Source organism: Netta rufina (genome assembly GCF_964035555.1).
Source record: "Netta rufina genome assembly, chromosome: 9".
NCBI lineage: Eukaryota > Metazoa > Chordata > Aves > Anseriformes > Anatidae > Netta > Netta rufina.
In genome coordinates this window covers 22,968,131-22,984,331 of record NC_140132.1, presented here as the reverse complement: position 1 = coordinate 22,984,331, position 16,201 = coordinate 22,968,131, and the positions used below count along the sequence as shown (strand labels likewise).

Sequence of the window (16,201 nt, the reverse complement as noted above, 5' to 3'; positions counted from 1 at the left end):
TAACACCTGAAATATCCTATCTAATGTATATTATATATAGGATATAGTATATCCTATCTGATGATACTTTATGATGCTCTTTTTCAGCACTGAGGTTTTAGACCGGTTTCATTCTTGGCTATTTTTATGTCTTTTGTATTTTTCAGTACAGTTGTAACTCTAAGCTTGGTGAGGAGTGACCCTCAGTAAGGTGAGGGAGAAAGGGGGGATGATTGTTGGCTTTGTACTTCAAGCTATGGATGCTCTACAGGACTGCACAGGGCAATTATGAGGCAGCACAGGGTGCAGGTTTGTGGTGAGGCTAAGTTTGCTGTTTGTTTTATACACATGCTGCAGAGTTTGTACTGACCCTGCAAGACTGCCCATCCTAGGTGTTAATGCTCTCATGCTGATTTTGGGCTTCTAAATTTGTTTTGACTCTGTTACGCTGTTAGCCACTTCCAGTGAATGGTTTGGTCATGTGTATGTGAAGGTATTCCTGAAGTTGTCACTCATCTGCTTACCTCTTTTTGAAACCGTACAGTACTCTGTGTCTGAACCCTCTAGCTACAGCAGTGCATCTCAATCAAGCTGCTTCCAAAACTGCCCCGGGATTAATGTACCTGTTATGTGACTTGGTTCCTACTGCAGTGTGGGGCTGTGGTGAGCTTCTGGTGCTTAATTTTAAGATGTCTCATGTAACCTCTCTTCTTCTATAAGAAGGCATGCACACAGTCTGACAGGGTTCTAGGAGTGTGTCTGACCACCTACACTGCTACACTTACTACACTGCTGTAATTGCTCAGATGACACCTGCATCTACAGGATAAATGTCATATGCTTATCTGAAGCTTAATAAGGTTAGGATTCCTCACATCAAGTTCTAGCTACTTCTAGGTCTTTAGATTATTTTTCAACTACTGTACCTAACTTTTTTTCCTCAAACTCAAATTTATTTTGTTGCTCATCTTCTATGAAGACACATTTGATGTGGTTGAGTACCTCTTAAAATAATTTCTGGCAAACCATGTTCTGAGCAGGCAAGACTTATTGTGCCTTTGTAAAACAGAGGCTGAATGTGAATAGATACAAGATGCATTTGTTCTATGCTCTGTATTTAGGTTGTTGTCATCTCCATCATTCTGTTAGTAAAATAATCTTACAAATCAAAATGTAAACATATTTTTAAAAATGAATGCCTAGTTCCCTCTATTTGTATATATAGCTGTGTATCGTTGATACTGTGGGTATTAATGGTTACATGGCAGTGTAATGGACAGATGGTAGGGAAAGACATCTACGTAGTCAACTGTGATTAGCGATAACTATTTTTGCTCATATGCACTTAAGAACAGAGTAGTTAATTTAAATTTGGAAACATCTTTAAAATTCTTGGGTTTAATTTGTGTCTTGAATACTGTTAGTCTTCTGAACTGGATGTCAGAAGGTTAGTGGAATTTTGGTAATCAGACTACACTAAATATAAACTTAGAGATAATCTATGCATTCTGTTAATAAATGGAGCTATGCTACATTGCCTTAGTAAGCTTTCATTTCTCATATTAGTCTCATACGTGTGCTGTTGCTTGTTATTTCTTCAACTAAGCCCAAATTGTGAGCTGTCTAGTGACTTGTCCCTAAAAAAACAGCCCTTCCTGGTAGGGAGGTCACTGCCTGGCTTCCCTGGCAGGGCAGTAGTGGTGTTCTCTACTGCCTCTTCACGTCTTGAGTAATTCTGAACAGCATCTCGTTTGGTGGCCTGAAATGTTTGATAAGGAGTTGTTTTTATGGGGTGTGATTAAAATATCAACTCTAAGGTCACATTCTGCTTTGTTTAATATACTTCAAAGCTAATGATTATGAAAACTGCAGAGTGTGGCTAATGTGATAAAAGCTGCGCGAGTTATCCACATCCCTTTTGGTCTTTCAGAGTCATTGCAAAGCAGCTTGTAGCTATGAGATGTAAAAAGAGGAAAATTTTATGTTGATACAAGCTAATGAGTTAAATATGTGCCTTGCTTTTAGGTTAATAAGATTTGACCTTCTGTGTTGTAGAGGATTTTTGGTTTAGCTTAGTGTTTAAATATTATGATGATTTTTTAGGAACATTTTCTTAAATCTTGAGACTATTCTTCCTGGAAGAATTAATAGTAAGTAATATTCCTGCCAGGAGGAGAAAGCTGAGCAATGTGGCTGTGCTCAGATATAACCAAATCACTAGCCTCTTAATCAGAGGGCATCTTTCTGTTTATCTGGTTGTGCTTCAACCCTGCAGCTCTTCAGTATTACCATTGCATCTGCACTAATAATCACTTAATAATGTAAAGTGTATCTAATGTGCCGTGTATGTCTGAGAAATTTAAACTCACGATGACTTGATGGGTCTAATGGACAGCTGGCTCCTGGGAAGATCTCCTGTCAAAATTGAAACTGCGCTGTGTGTGTAGTGGGATTTCTGAACTAAGCAAACAGGAGTGCTGGTTAGCTCACAGTGATCCCTCTAAGCCTTGGAAGGACTTCAGTTCCTGTGCTCATCTGCTTTCATATACTCTATGTAATAGGCTTATTTTTTCTTGTGTGGGAAGGGAGAGCTATCAATTGCTTTCTAACTTCTTCTAACAACGTATTTAAGACTGTCTTACTTCAGGAATTCTCACTGAATTCTGTGAATTTTGCTCAGACACCGCAGCAAGCACTTTATTTGCCTTTGCAGTAAAATATGCCCAGACTCTTGCTCACCAGTTGCATTTTGCATCCAGGACTTCTAAAGCACAGATGCCAGTCCAGCCCTTGGCTCTCCTGCAGAAGTTTGGAGTAAGCTAAAGACTTACAGACTTTTAAATGCTATTTTTAACTGACCTTGGCATGCCAGGGTAGTGTTAGGAGCATGGGTACTCTCCTAAAGACAGCCTGTCTGAATTCCTCATGATCACTGAGCCACTGGAGACTGCGTCCCGCCTTGACAATAGAGCAAAATGCCATTTTTCAGCAACTGCAATTTCTGTCTGAGGTAGCGTTTACTGCCCCAGTTTTTCCTGTGTACATATCAGTTATATAAGTTATCGCTAGAAAGAAAATAGGTTTAAAGATTTAAGACATCTCCTTAATTGGCACACTAAAATTGCCCTTTTGGAATGCTTTTCTTTGTACATTTAAATTAAAGCAGTTCTTGGAGCATTTAATGATTGGGTACTTCACATAGCAATTTAAGTTCACTGAAGCAACTCATGTTTTCTTTCTCAGATGTCTATTTCAAAAAAAAAAAAGGTATTTGCTCTAGTTTCTAAACAACTTAAAGATATTTAAACCTCTGACAACACAAACAGCTACTGTAATGCCGAGTCTTTGACTTGAGATCCTCTTGATGTAAAGGAAAGATGCCTGGGTCTCTACCCACAGAGTTGAGTATGTGTAAGCCTGCAGGTGAATTGTATCCTTTTCACCTGCAAAAAGAAATATGAGAAGTGGGAGGAAGATAAAAGAAAGCAGAGTTATTTTTACTGTAAATATATCAGTTTATTGACTTGTTAGTTTCAGATTTATTCAGAAAGCAGGAGGAGGAAATAGTAATGTCTGCCAAAACCAAAGTCATTAGTGGGAGTCAAAAGATGTCTAATGATTCTTACAAGTATTAAAAAGGAATAAACTAGTATCTTATTAGACTGGATATGGACTTTTAAAACACTGTAGTAATTCTGTTTTGCCTCTAAAAGCATGTGCACTTACATATGGTGACTATAAGCCTCTACTGAAGTATTCCTAATAACTTTGCTGTAATAAAAACAGCTGCTGTCTGTAAAGTTTAAAAAAAAAAAAAAGCTGATTTTGTGCTTCTAAAATAAAGATTCAGATAATATTTGTCAAAGCTGACATTTGAGTCAAAGATCACAGAATAGCCTTTTAGTTTAATGCTTAATATGCCTCTCATTCCATGGTTTGATGTGAAAAATGAGATCTTGTTTCAGCAAGTTGTTCCGTGGCTCCCTGGCAGTGCAGAATTCATTCTGTTCCCCCATTTCTCTCTATCCAGAGAACTTATTACTGGAGGTATCCCAGTTGAGTTAAGAATAACAGGACGGTTGTGCATGAGAATCTGTGAAGGCAGTTCTAAAAGAACAACCAACCCATCTTGAAATTACGATATAAACAGGAGATGCAGAGCTTTGCTCAGCACTGCTTTGGTCTTTCACTGCTGTGATCTTGCTTGTATCCTGCAGTAATGTTGACTGGTTTTCTTTCAGAGTAAACAGGAGGAATTTGTTTGCTACCAGTCCAAACAGCAAATAATAGTCTTTAAAATATAACTCCCGATGAACTTTGTCTGGAAAAAGTGTTTTAAAACGTGTTTTAGTCAGAAACAGGAGAGTGACTGATGAATAACTTCTCTACATACTCCCCCTGCCCCTCAACTGACAGGTGTGTAAAGAGCATCCCTAAATACCTATTGGAAATTCAGTGAGGCATGAGGTAACACTCCTAACAGAAGAATGATGTCTGAAGGAATAAGCAGCCCAAAACAACGCTCGTGGTGCTTTGCAGCTGTGGCTGTGCTTGTTCTTCCTCCTGGGGACAGGCTCTGAAGTCAGGTGCCATTCATGTCTGCATGCAGCTCCTCATTTCTGTCACCGGTGTGGCCACTGCATGCTGTAACTGTGCTTGTGCTCAGTCTCCTGTAGGAGAGCCTTTGATTAGTCCTCCACAACGTCTCCGAGGCACAGAAAATGTCGTGGTAGCACAAATAACATGTGGATTCGGAAACGTTTGGAGTCTCCACTTGCACAGAAGCTACTCAGCATCATCTGTAGCTGGCAATTTCCATCTGCTCTCCCCGTAGTGCATGTGTTGAAATACTAAAGGAAGCAGAATACTAGCTTTATGAGGAGATACTGAGAAGAAAAACAAGTATCAGAAAAACAAGCAAGCAGAGATGTATTATGGAGGATACAGAGCAGCAGGGCAGACACAGAGGTTATCCAGGAGATTGAGTCAAACAAATTGACTCTAAGTAGATTATTTTGAGGGGATGAAATGCATGAATCAAAATGCCATTGGTAACTTTTCACGTGTGAAGGGAGGAAAATGTACATACAATATTATGACATCATTTACAGGTTTGATAGGGACTAATACCACATCTTCATATATGAAGTGACAGCAAAATACCAACTAGCTTTGAGAGGACAAGCTCACAACAAAAATAAATTCTTGATGTGATAAGAACATATTTCCCAACAAGAACTCTATCATATTTTCCTATTCAAAAGGAAAAGCAATCAATATAAGTTCAAATCTGCACACAAGAATGTTGCAAGGAGCTAAGTCTATCTAAGATGTTATCATCTTTACCTGCAGTGAAAGCCCTGAAGAGAAAGATGTATGTGTTGTTTGTGTTCCCACTGTATGTCATGTCAGTGTTGGTAGAAATGAATTGAATTGATATTTACCATCCCTTTCTAAATGAGTTTCTTATTAATTGAAATAATCTTGTAACTATCCCATCCATGAGTTATTATTTAATTACTTATTACAATTGATAGCCTAGTTCTAAAGAAGAAGAAACTCCTTTGTCTGTGTCCTGGTTTCAGTTAGCACAGAATTAATTTTCTTCCTAGTAGCTGGTGGAATGCTGTGTTTTGGCTTAGAATGAGAAGAGTGCTGATAACACCCCGATGCTTTAATTGTTGCAGAGCAGTGCTTATACTAAGCCAAGGACATCTCAGCCTTTGCTCTGTCCTGCCAACGGGCAGGCTGGGGGGTGCAGTAAGAGCTGGGAGGGGACAGACCCAGGACAGGTGACCCAAACTAGCCAAAGGGGTATTCCATACCATCTGACGTCATGCTAAACAATATATAGGGGTGGCTAGCCGGGGGGAGGGGGCCGGACTGCTCGGGGTTAGGCTGGGCATCGGTCAGCGGGTGGTGAGCAATTGCATTGTGCATCACTTGTTTGTACATACTATTATTACTTTCGTATTATCCCCATTGTATCATCATTATTATTATTGTTATTATTATTTTTGTTATTTTTTTTTTTTCTTTTCCTGTCTTATTAAACTGTCTTTATCTCAACTCACGGGCTTCACTTTCCATTTCTCTCCCCCGTCCCAGAGAGGGAGGGGGGAGGGTGAGCGAACGGCTGCGTGGTGTTTAGCTGCCGGTCGGGTTAAACCACGACAGTCTGCTACTAAGATCTGAAAACAAGTAACTTAATCTATACTTCACCTGTATTTCTCCAGCATAAAATGAAACCAGGCTTTTCTCAAAGTAAAATCCAATAATGATTGTCAGGCATCTGGGTATTAGCTTTAAAAAGGTATAGGTCAATTAGGATGGGTTTAATACTTTAAACAACCTTCATGTGTTATACATAAGCTGGGTAAGCAACTAGGTGGCCATGACTCATCAGGCATGGTTGTCTTTGCCTTCCTAGATCATCTTGCAATAGATCTTGAGATACTAGATCATTCATGTTACTTTATGACAAATGATACCATTTGTTCTTAGACTTTCCATTATTAATTTGTGAGTCTTTCAGTACAGCAGTTGAATAATGCTGTCTGAAAGCTAAGAGTTGTAAGACCTAGGTATTGTTTGAATTGCATGTGCTTTGCACTGTCCTGATCTGTTACATAAGCCTATTCATGATACTGGGTAATGTTATGTATGTTCAAGGAGGTCATTAGAATACAGCATTCATTTAGAAAATGTTAAAGGTGATGATGCATCATTCACTTGTAGGAAAAACTCATTGTTGAGTGGAATCTTGTTCAATGGTGCGAAAATACTTGATACCCTTCTGAAACAAATTGTTCCATCCTTGAAGTTCTGCAAGGCTGTGTGTACAGCAGACACCATTAACATGAAATTCCCATCTTTCATGCTTAAATGGAGTAAATCTGAAGTCTGTTTGTTCAACTAAACAGCACTTTGGAACTACTTTACAGAGCTTAGTTGAAGCAATGTGCTCTATCCAGTTCACTTCAGTTGTGAATTATGGGGAGTACTGGAGACTTTTTGTTCAACTGCCACTCGTTTTATTTCCTTACATTTTACCTGGTTGACTACATTAATGAAAAATGTTTCTGACTGTCTTCTAGCTTATACAAAACATAGTTAATTAAGACATGTTATACTTTCTCCCCAGAGTCAAAGTATAATGTTCAGCTGGCCGACTTGCATGAATAATCCATCACTGTGAATCATTAATTTAGAAGACAAGCTATGGTAATTGACGTCCTTATGCAAGCCATGGAAATGCTTAGGGAAATCGCTTATTTTTCTTGTTGGTATATTTTTTTTAATTTGGTTTAGAATGTTTCCTGGCCTGAGTAGTACTGGGCTGTAGCCTCTAAAGCAGAATCTAACCTTGGGCTAAGCTTGTGTGTGAATATTGGATGAGCCACTGTTTTTGGAGGTTTCTAACAAAAGGGCCTGACATGGTGATGATACCAGGCAGCAGTAGCCTTATGTGATAAAAAATACTTCTCAGAAATCATGTTAGATCTGGTCATGCGAACAGGGATTACAAGAGCTAATATATACTGTGCTAGCTGGTATTTAGACCTTCCTATATCCTGGCATGGTGGAAGTGATTACCTGATGAGGTGACAACATGCTTCTGTGTGGAGGTAAGCACATCAAAGACTGACATGTATATTTGGTTGGAAGACTTGAACCTGAGGATAATTAGCACACAAGTCAAAATTCTTGTAAAAGTTAAATTATGCTATAACCATTTTTGTGTGTCAAGAAAAGCTACAAATTGTTGGCTTCAAAGGAATCCCTTCCATTCCCTCATGGAAATGTTAGGGTTTTACTAGCCTACAGCTGTACGTACCGATTTGTGATCGGTTTCTGCCTTCAAAACAAGGAAGACGTGGCTAGGTCAGTATCACAGTGGGAGCCAGCAGCTTGATGGTATTTCAGTAATGGTTCAGAAGCACAATATCAATAACCTATAACAAAGGTATTGGGCTATCTTGGTGAAAGCACCAAGCCGTAGAAGTTCTTGTATTACTGATCAAGGAGACTTCAGTGTTTGTCTTTTATTGGCTGGTCTCTTACATAAAATGTCAATTTTAGATCTATGTGACTCCTGTATCAGCAAATCCTATTTTTCATTACATAAACAGAATGCTATGAACTCATAGGAGGCTTGTATGCATGCGTACTTCCCAAATAGACCCTTTATTTTTCAGGGAGGTGGGCACAATAACATTTGTTTCTTTTCTAGAGTCTGTTTCTGTACTGTTTGGTAACAGCTATCTGATCCCTAAATGTGATGTTAGATTAGGTCTGAATATAGTCTATAATTCAGTACCATAACTGACCCATACTATTGTTGGCTTTTCCACCTATTTTGCTTTTAATCTTAATTCTAGGATTCTAACTTCAAATTCTAAGATTCTAACTTCAATTCCTTTTCTTATTCCCTCCTGCCTACATTTTAACTCTAACACCATGTATTCTCCCTCCACTGCTTTTTTTTTTTTTTTTTAACTTAATGCTTGTTTTCCAGACTGCTGTATTTTTATTTTAGCTTGTCTGCTAAGGTTGAAACTTTCAAAATCCAGAAGTGACTTGTTAGCTAAAGCCTTCTGCTTTTTTTAGTGGTTCATAGGCATGCTAGAAAATTCCACTTTGAATCTTTTTCTAAGCTCAATTATGCAAGTCTGAACAGTAACAATTCTGGTTGTTCTTCAGTTAGCTACTCAAAATATAAAGGGTGGATGGGGAAGTAGGAGGGGGAGAAAAGGACCCGGTGTGTGGGAATGGCTTGGGTGAAATAATTTTACGGCACCCTTCTGAGAGATTGTTACTGTTCTCTCAATAATTTGACTTTCCATTAAAAAAATTCTTGTAATTAAGTGACTGGTAGTTCTGCTTTAATTTCCTTCAGAACAGTTTCCTTACCCCTGTTGTAAGGGAATGGTTGAAAATAAAAATCATGGTAAGTAGCAAAATTTCTTCACATACATCCTTGTATTCTTGCTGTGTGGGTTTTGGGGTCCAGATGAATAATCTAAGGACTTGAACTAGGAAATTTTGGAGAACTCTGAATACGAATTGAATTATGTAATTATATTAATGAATTACAAATAGATTCTTGCTATGATACTTCACAAGTCACCCTCCAGCTAATAGGAGTCCAATCTATTCAGACCTTCTAAAACTTTCCCTGGATATTATAGGGGAAAACATTGTTGTCTTAGCTGCTTGTCTATGTGCAAATAGTTAATTGTTAGTAATTGTATTCTAAATGTAGCTAACCAATAAGTTCACTATGTTATATTTAATAGAATAAATAAAAAATTCTGGTATTCCAGAGTTCAGCTGTAACTGCAGACTGTTCCCACTCATGCGTGGCAGATTTGTCTGGACACTAGTTCTGCATAGATCAGCTGATAGGATCTTGAAATATGCAAAGTACTTTTTCTGTCTGGGCAAAACCACCTTTCAGTTGGCACAGTTCTGCCTGTGGGCTCAGTTCATCACTGATAACATCTCTTGGATATTGACAGTTGAATTGAGTCCATATTTATTAAATCTGTTGAAGAATGTACCAGATTTTTTAGCTAAAATTAATTGCTGTTGCTCACTTAAAGTCCAGTGAAGCTCTGGTAGCTGGTTAGAATTTGTCCTTCTTTATGTTACTGGAAACAGGTGTGTCAAAGGCTGATTTTCTCAGAATTGCTTATCTGCTGATTAGGAATAGTCCTTTTTCCTGGAATATTTCTCTCATTTAGGCAATAAGAGGCTTGCTTTCTCATGTGCTTGGCTGCTCCTGCTGCACTCTGGTGTGCTGCTCTCTGATCTCCAGCCCTGAGTGTTGACATTGTATGTAGGAACAAAAAGAGGCCATGTTCACAATAAGCTGGCATTTGAGCTAAATTCAACCATTTTGCCACTTTGGTTCAATTTCATAATGTGTGAAGCAGCGTATTGTTAATTGCTCAGTTATTTAGAAGTGGTAACTGCATCTTCTGTAAAGCAAGATGAGCTCTGTCAATGTTTCTTCTGGACATACAGTGAGTGACTTGGTGCTGGGACAATAAATGCACAATTGGGCTCTGTCATTAACTTCTTCCCCTATGGATTGAGAAACCCAACACATTCAAATTGAGTAGCTCAATATTTTGTAATAGTTCAAAGAATTATTTTTTTCATGCCTTTTAAATAGCAGTGAAGATGTGTAGTGAACAAAACTTGGTTCCTAATAGGTTTTATAAGCCAGCCATATAACTTGCAACATGGACATAGTCCCTGTTTTCATATGAGGCTCCGACCTGAGGTTGGAACCTTTCATGCCTGCCTTGCCAAAGAATTGCATAAGCATTGAACCAAGAGTTTGCAATAGACCCTTCTTGGTTTTCGCTTTCCATGGAATCATTTAGGCTGTAAAAGGCCCTGAAGTCAATGCGTATGAGGAGATGTCAGCGTGGGGATGGTGGAAATGTATGTTTGTATATGAAGAACTTCAAAACTCACTCATCCAGTTTGTCTGTCTTTCCAGTCAACCGTTTCTTGACTCCTGACGTGCTTGTCTCACCTTCTTAAATGACTCTATGGGATGTTGGGTAGATCTAGAGCCTCCCCCAGATGGTCTGTTCCAGGGCTTCACTGTCTTTGTTGTGAACTATTCACTCTAACCTGGCATTTGGTTACTGCAATTTGGGGTTGTTCTTATCCCATTTACTGTGTGCATGGAGTCAGAATAGTGTTTTGAGTGCTCTTTTCCACCTTCTTCCCTTTTTGATATCAAACAAGAAGATGGAATAAAACAACCCCAAACTGGCAGACTTTGAGCTTTTAAATCCACATTACTTTGATATTTGGCTACCTCAACTGGCATCATTGTTAGTCCAATTACAGAAATAAGCACCTGCCTTATAGAATTCATAACTGGGCTGGAGTCACAGCCAAGCTCAGGAGTAAATTACTTAGGCATAAAAAATTCTCCTGGTTTTTGAAAAGTACTACTTCAGAATACAAGGTAATATTTCACAGTAACCATCTAGCCCTCTGATTCATTAGCAACACCAGAAGACGTACACTGAGACATCCATGGTTTGATCAGGACAGCGTTAAAAGAAGTTAATAGTAAGCTTGCTTCGCCCAGGAGTGCAGAGCAATTGTTAGAGGGGTTGGTGAGCTGACAAATAGCAGGTTAATGTGGGTCCTGTCCTGTTCCCTTCCTGAAACAGTTCAGCAAAAAGGCAGTGATGAGACTTCAGCAAAACTGTGCAACCTGAGGACTTTGAGGTAGTTAATGGTCTAACTTTGTAATGTCGTGGCCTGAATCATAGAACCATTTAAGCTGGAAAAGACACAAGATCAAGTAAAAGCTTTATATAAGCATGTTAAATGAAAAGAACCATAAAGATGTTTAATAAGGCCACACTAAAGATATTTTTTTCTAATGCAGCCTTAGAGTGGGAGTTCAGATGGTGTTTGAGGTTAGGGATCAACTGTGAACATTCAGGCTTGCAATTAGAGCTCTGATAAACCTGTTTTCAAGTCTTGCTGTACTTAGTTTTCTTAATCCATTATTTTACTAGGCCTTTCTTTGCCCCTCCTATTACATGGCAACAATTCCTGAAACCCAGTGAATCACGGGAGACAAATGTAAGGCTATTAATTTCTGGATAGAGACATAAGTCTTACCTAGCCAAGTGTGTGTTTGTCTGACATCATTAACATTGTATTTGGTAGCTACAGTAAACATGGAAATACTGCAACTCCGTGTGTAACAAAGATTGGCTTGTTTAAAGGCTAGCTTTTTTAATTTAGTGTTAGAGGAAAACATGGGTGAGTTTTTATTCCGTTATTAATATGGTAGGTCACTGCAGACCGGGAGCTGGAAAAGGTGTTCTGTTCAAGGTTTGATGTTTGCACTTGGCTTCTCTATATTTTTATGGAAACAAGCACCAAGCTGATGTCTCAGCTGATTACCATTTGCTTTTTAAGCCATGCAGAAGTGCCTGCCATTGAATGTCAAACAGGATTGGACTCTTGATGCTGATAAATTGCTTCCACCTGTATGCAGGCAGCTTACTGCTTAAAGCAAGTCTTTGAGTGTGGTTCTTCATTTGGAGCTTTTATAGTCCCGTTTCCTTACTGAACAAAGGAGAAATAAGCTTGAAATTAACATCAGGTGGATAACTTCATATTGTAAGTAATACTTCTGCTTTTAATTCCACTACCATGCCTGATTTTTCTCCCTCCAATAGCCATAATTTAAAACATGTAGTGCATCAAGGTGATGAACTTCATATGATGGAGATGGCTGGAGTGTAGAACCTACAAGGTGTGCAGTTGATGTGTTTCTTCAAGGGTTAACAGCTTTTTTGTATGATCATAGGTGAACTTTTGCCCATTTACACTTTGGGGTATACTTGCAACCACCAGAATAACTGTTCTGCAGTGAGTAACTAAAAAGTCTGCGTGCTCTGGGCAGTGCTTTGCAACAGCTGCACTAACTGCAGGAGGTCTGTATGAGGCAATGTGTTCTTGCTGATTGTTGGCTAATGAGTCTGCTGCTGAGATGTATTGATTTGAAAATTAAAATATCTCTTGTGTGCTAATGGACCTGGGTGGCACAGAGTGGGGTCAAAATCCTTTGCTCTGAGGTACAGCTGTCCACCTCACCTATTTAATGTCTTCATTTAGTCTTGACCAAATAACCTGTGGTGCGCTTGAAAATTGGAATCGTATATACAGTCACAAGAATTTGGGTTAGCCTGTTTATTTTTCAAAGCCAAGCTAATTAAGATGATTAACCTAATTTTTTGGAAGGGTGTGTGTCTTACCCACCAATGTAAAATACCAGACGCGCATGAATCATAGTCTGTAATACAAAATACGGGACTAGCATTATATTCTATCAAAGGGCAGAATTAATATTAACTTGCCATAGGAAAGCTTAGAGGAAACACCTACGACTTACTGGAAAACAAGTAGTCATATTTTTGGTGAGGGGGACTGAGGTTCAACCCTGACTCTTCACTGAATGTAGGTGTTGGAAATGTGTCGGTTGCTTTTTGTAATGGATTGGAGCTCTCCAGTTATAAACTTTTATGATCTTAAATACATAGATCCGGGTGAAACCTGCCCCATGTATGTTCATATTGCCCCAGGGAGACTGTATAGGTGTGAGCCAGTGAACAACACAAGTGTTCCACATTTGCTTTTGGTCATACGAGTTACTTCAGCATTTACTTTCAGATCTAACATGATACAGGCTTCTGTGTGGGAGAGTAAGCAAGATTAAAACAAATTCAGCTCCCTGCATGTGGTCTTTTAAGTGGCTTATCATGGAGAGGATACTTGGAGCAGCATCAGTTCTCATAAACACAAGCCAATGAGGCTTGCACAGTGATCTTCAAGGCCAAATTCCACCTTCCAGACACAGCTTGAATACTGGACTCTAAACTGAGCTGTTTTGCCCATGGTGAGCCAGAAGGGATTTATTGACAGCTGTAGGTCTCAAAGGCCAGGATAAACAAAACTGTTAGAACAAAAACAGTGAGTAGTTTCTTTGTATCTTTAAGTAAAATGAGACTTATTTTTTCCTATAACTGAAGAATTTGTATTTCTTTGATGCACATCATCTATTGGGGACAAGATGCCTACACAGGTATTTTTCCTCTATAGAAAAGTTCCACAGAAAGCAGGGATTTTTTCCTCCATGGCTTTCATTCCACTTCCCACTTTGCCGTTTATCCTTTGGAAGTGCTGCTGTTCCAAATACCCTCTGAACAATTCCAATAACGCATTGCTGAATTTGTTTCTTGATTTCATACCTTGTCTCTTCACCCAGTTTGAATAGTACGAGGTTACTGTTTCATTTTTCTAAGGTGGCAACCTCGTGGATGCGGAGAGGTGAGAGGCAGGAAGCAACTGAATGATGTGGAAGAAAACGTGAGGACTTTTAGTCATAGTTCAGATTACATGAAATAGCGGACAGTTCTTTCTTCTTGCCCAGGTACTGGAAGTTGAACAGTTGTCTGTATTGGTTTCTATAACCATGATCCAGAGAGCTTCAAAGCTCCAGATGCTTTCCTTCTTTCCATGTTTGCAGATCAATACCTTGATGTATTTATCCCTCAAAAAGAAGGGGATAAACTTGGAGGTTTGAAGCTGAAGAAATCACGGAGATAAAACAGGAAAGTGAAACTTTTGAAAATACATGGAAACAACTAGCACAGCAATGATGCTGAAGCTTGAGAGATACAAAATGGTATTGGCCTTAGGGTAGGAGGAAAGGTTTGTTTGTTTTCTGCAGGTCTTCTATGTTTCTCTTTCCTTTGGGAAGTTCAGTGATCAGCACCCTTCACATCAAAAAGCCTAGTTTGGAGTTTCCTGTTGTACAAAGTCTGGGGTGGAACATCTTGCTGCCTGAAGTTTGCATCGAGATGATTCTGATTTTAGAAGTCTTTATTTTGTAACAGATGTTCTGATGTTAAATACTCCAAGTGGGGAATCTTGAATAGCATTAGTGTTAAATGTTGTTCATTGATTCAATTCTGCTGGTTCAGAAGTAAACACTAATACATTTTTTCTTGTCTTTGTCTCAGTTTTGTTGTGAGACCAGCTTTACAACTGTGTTCACTTCGGTTTTGTATCAATGGTGGCTCTGTGGTCAGGCCTGGCATGCTTGCCAGAACAGCTCTTTCAGCTGGTTTCCAAGCAGTCCTTTGGAGGTCCTGTGCAGCCTCTACCAGCAGGCTGCTGCTGGCCTGGCCTTGGTGGCATGCTCCTGAGCTGTTGTGGGCTGGCATTTAATGCCCTGCTGCTGCTGGCTGTCAGGGCCAGGGCTGTCCTGATGGCCTGTCTGGTGTGTGCAGCTGCTTCCAGGAGGAATTGCAGCTGGCTGAAAGCTCACCCATGGCTGTGGCTGCTGTTGTCTTGTCTTGTGCCTGGGAATGGACCACGAGGTGAAGCGATACCTGTGCACTGGAAATTATCATTACAAAGATGATTTGCCACTTAATTAATTGGGTGTTAGCATCTACTTTAAGGCTAGGGTTAGCTGTTATATTTTTCTAAAGCAATCTGTGTGTCTTATTTGTGTGCCATGAGAAATTTAATTCTGATCTAAGTGGTGTAACAAGTGAATAATAACTCTCTTTGCAATAGTGACATTACCTAAATGTAAATGGAGCTCAATGTTGATTGCAAGTCTGAAGCCAATATTGTTTTGTAGATTAGAAAGCTGTTTTGTGTGTCTGACTTGCATTCAGTTCATGAAGTGATAGACTACTCCTTCTGAAATCCTGATACATTTTAATTAACTTTCTTCATTTTCTTGATTTAGTTGTATCCATAACCTGATCTTTTTTGTCTGAATTCCAGTTGAAGGAAGCCGAATCAAGCAGAAGTTAATGCTTCAATACATTGAACTTCTGAAATAGTCTCACAATGAGTATATGCCTTGTCTATTTAGCTATTTTGAGGTGATTTAAAGGCAATAGCTCTTTATTAAAATGCATTTAAGAAATTCATGAACTTTTCCTCGGTTGGTAAGCTTCTGAAATGGATTCAGAAAGTTTCCTACAAAGAGAAACAATTTTAAGGTACTTTTGGTGCGATACTCACCGTTCCAATGACTTTATGGATATTGAAGGGCCCCTGCTCTGTTTATCCTTAATTAGCTGTGTCCTTCTGTCCTCCAACTCCTGAAGGTCTGATACTGGCTCTGAGAGCTTGTGTAATGCCAGATGCAGTGTGCAGTTTAATGCAGTATCTCAACTCCCATTCTGCATACAATGTTCCAAGTGCCATGCACTTTCTTGCAACTCCATATGTGTTTTCAAACTTGCAGCCTGTAGATGCTTTCACAAAATGTATTATTAATATTTTTTGGTTCTGCTGAAACTGTAATATCATAATGCATTACAGCAGTGTCTGTGACATAAGTGACAGCTTTCATCACTTATAAAACCACGCTCCAGTACATGCAGTAACATTGCCTTTAGACTTGAACTGCAGTGATTGCATCTGGCAGTTGCATATGGTGAAACTTAGCTACTGCCCTTTTAATTAAATTATAGTTGGGAGCTTGCTTCTGGGAGCTTGCTGATCAACTGAATTTCACAGTAAAATAACAGAAATGTGACTTATTGTAAGTAAGGGAATTTGCAGTACATGCAAGAGCAGGCAAGAAGCTGTTTTTGTATCTAAAATAACTCAGTGTGCCATCTCTACTGCCGACAGAAAATGA

General features: G+C 39.1%; 1 protein-coding gene across 2 annotated transcripts in view; it reads left to right on the top strand.

Moving 5' to 3' along the window:
- LOC311212754 (neuroserpin) overlaps nucleotides 1-16,201 on the top strand; it is a 47,347-nt gene that overhangs the window by 937 nt on the left and 30,209 nt on the right. The window lies entirely within an intron of this gene.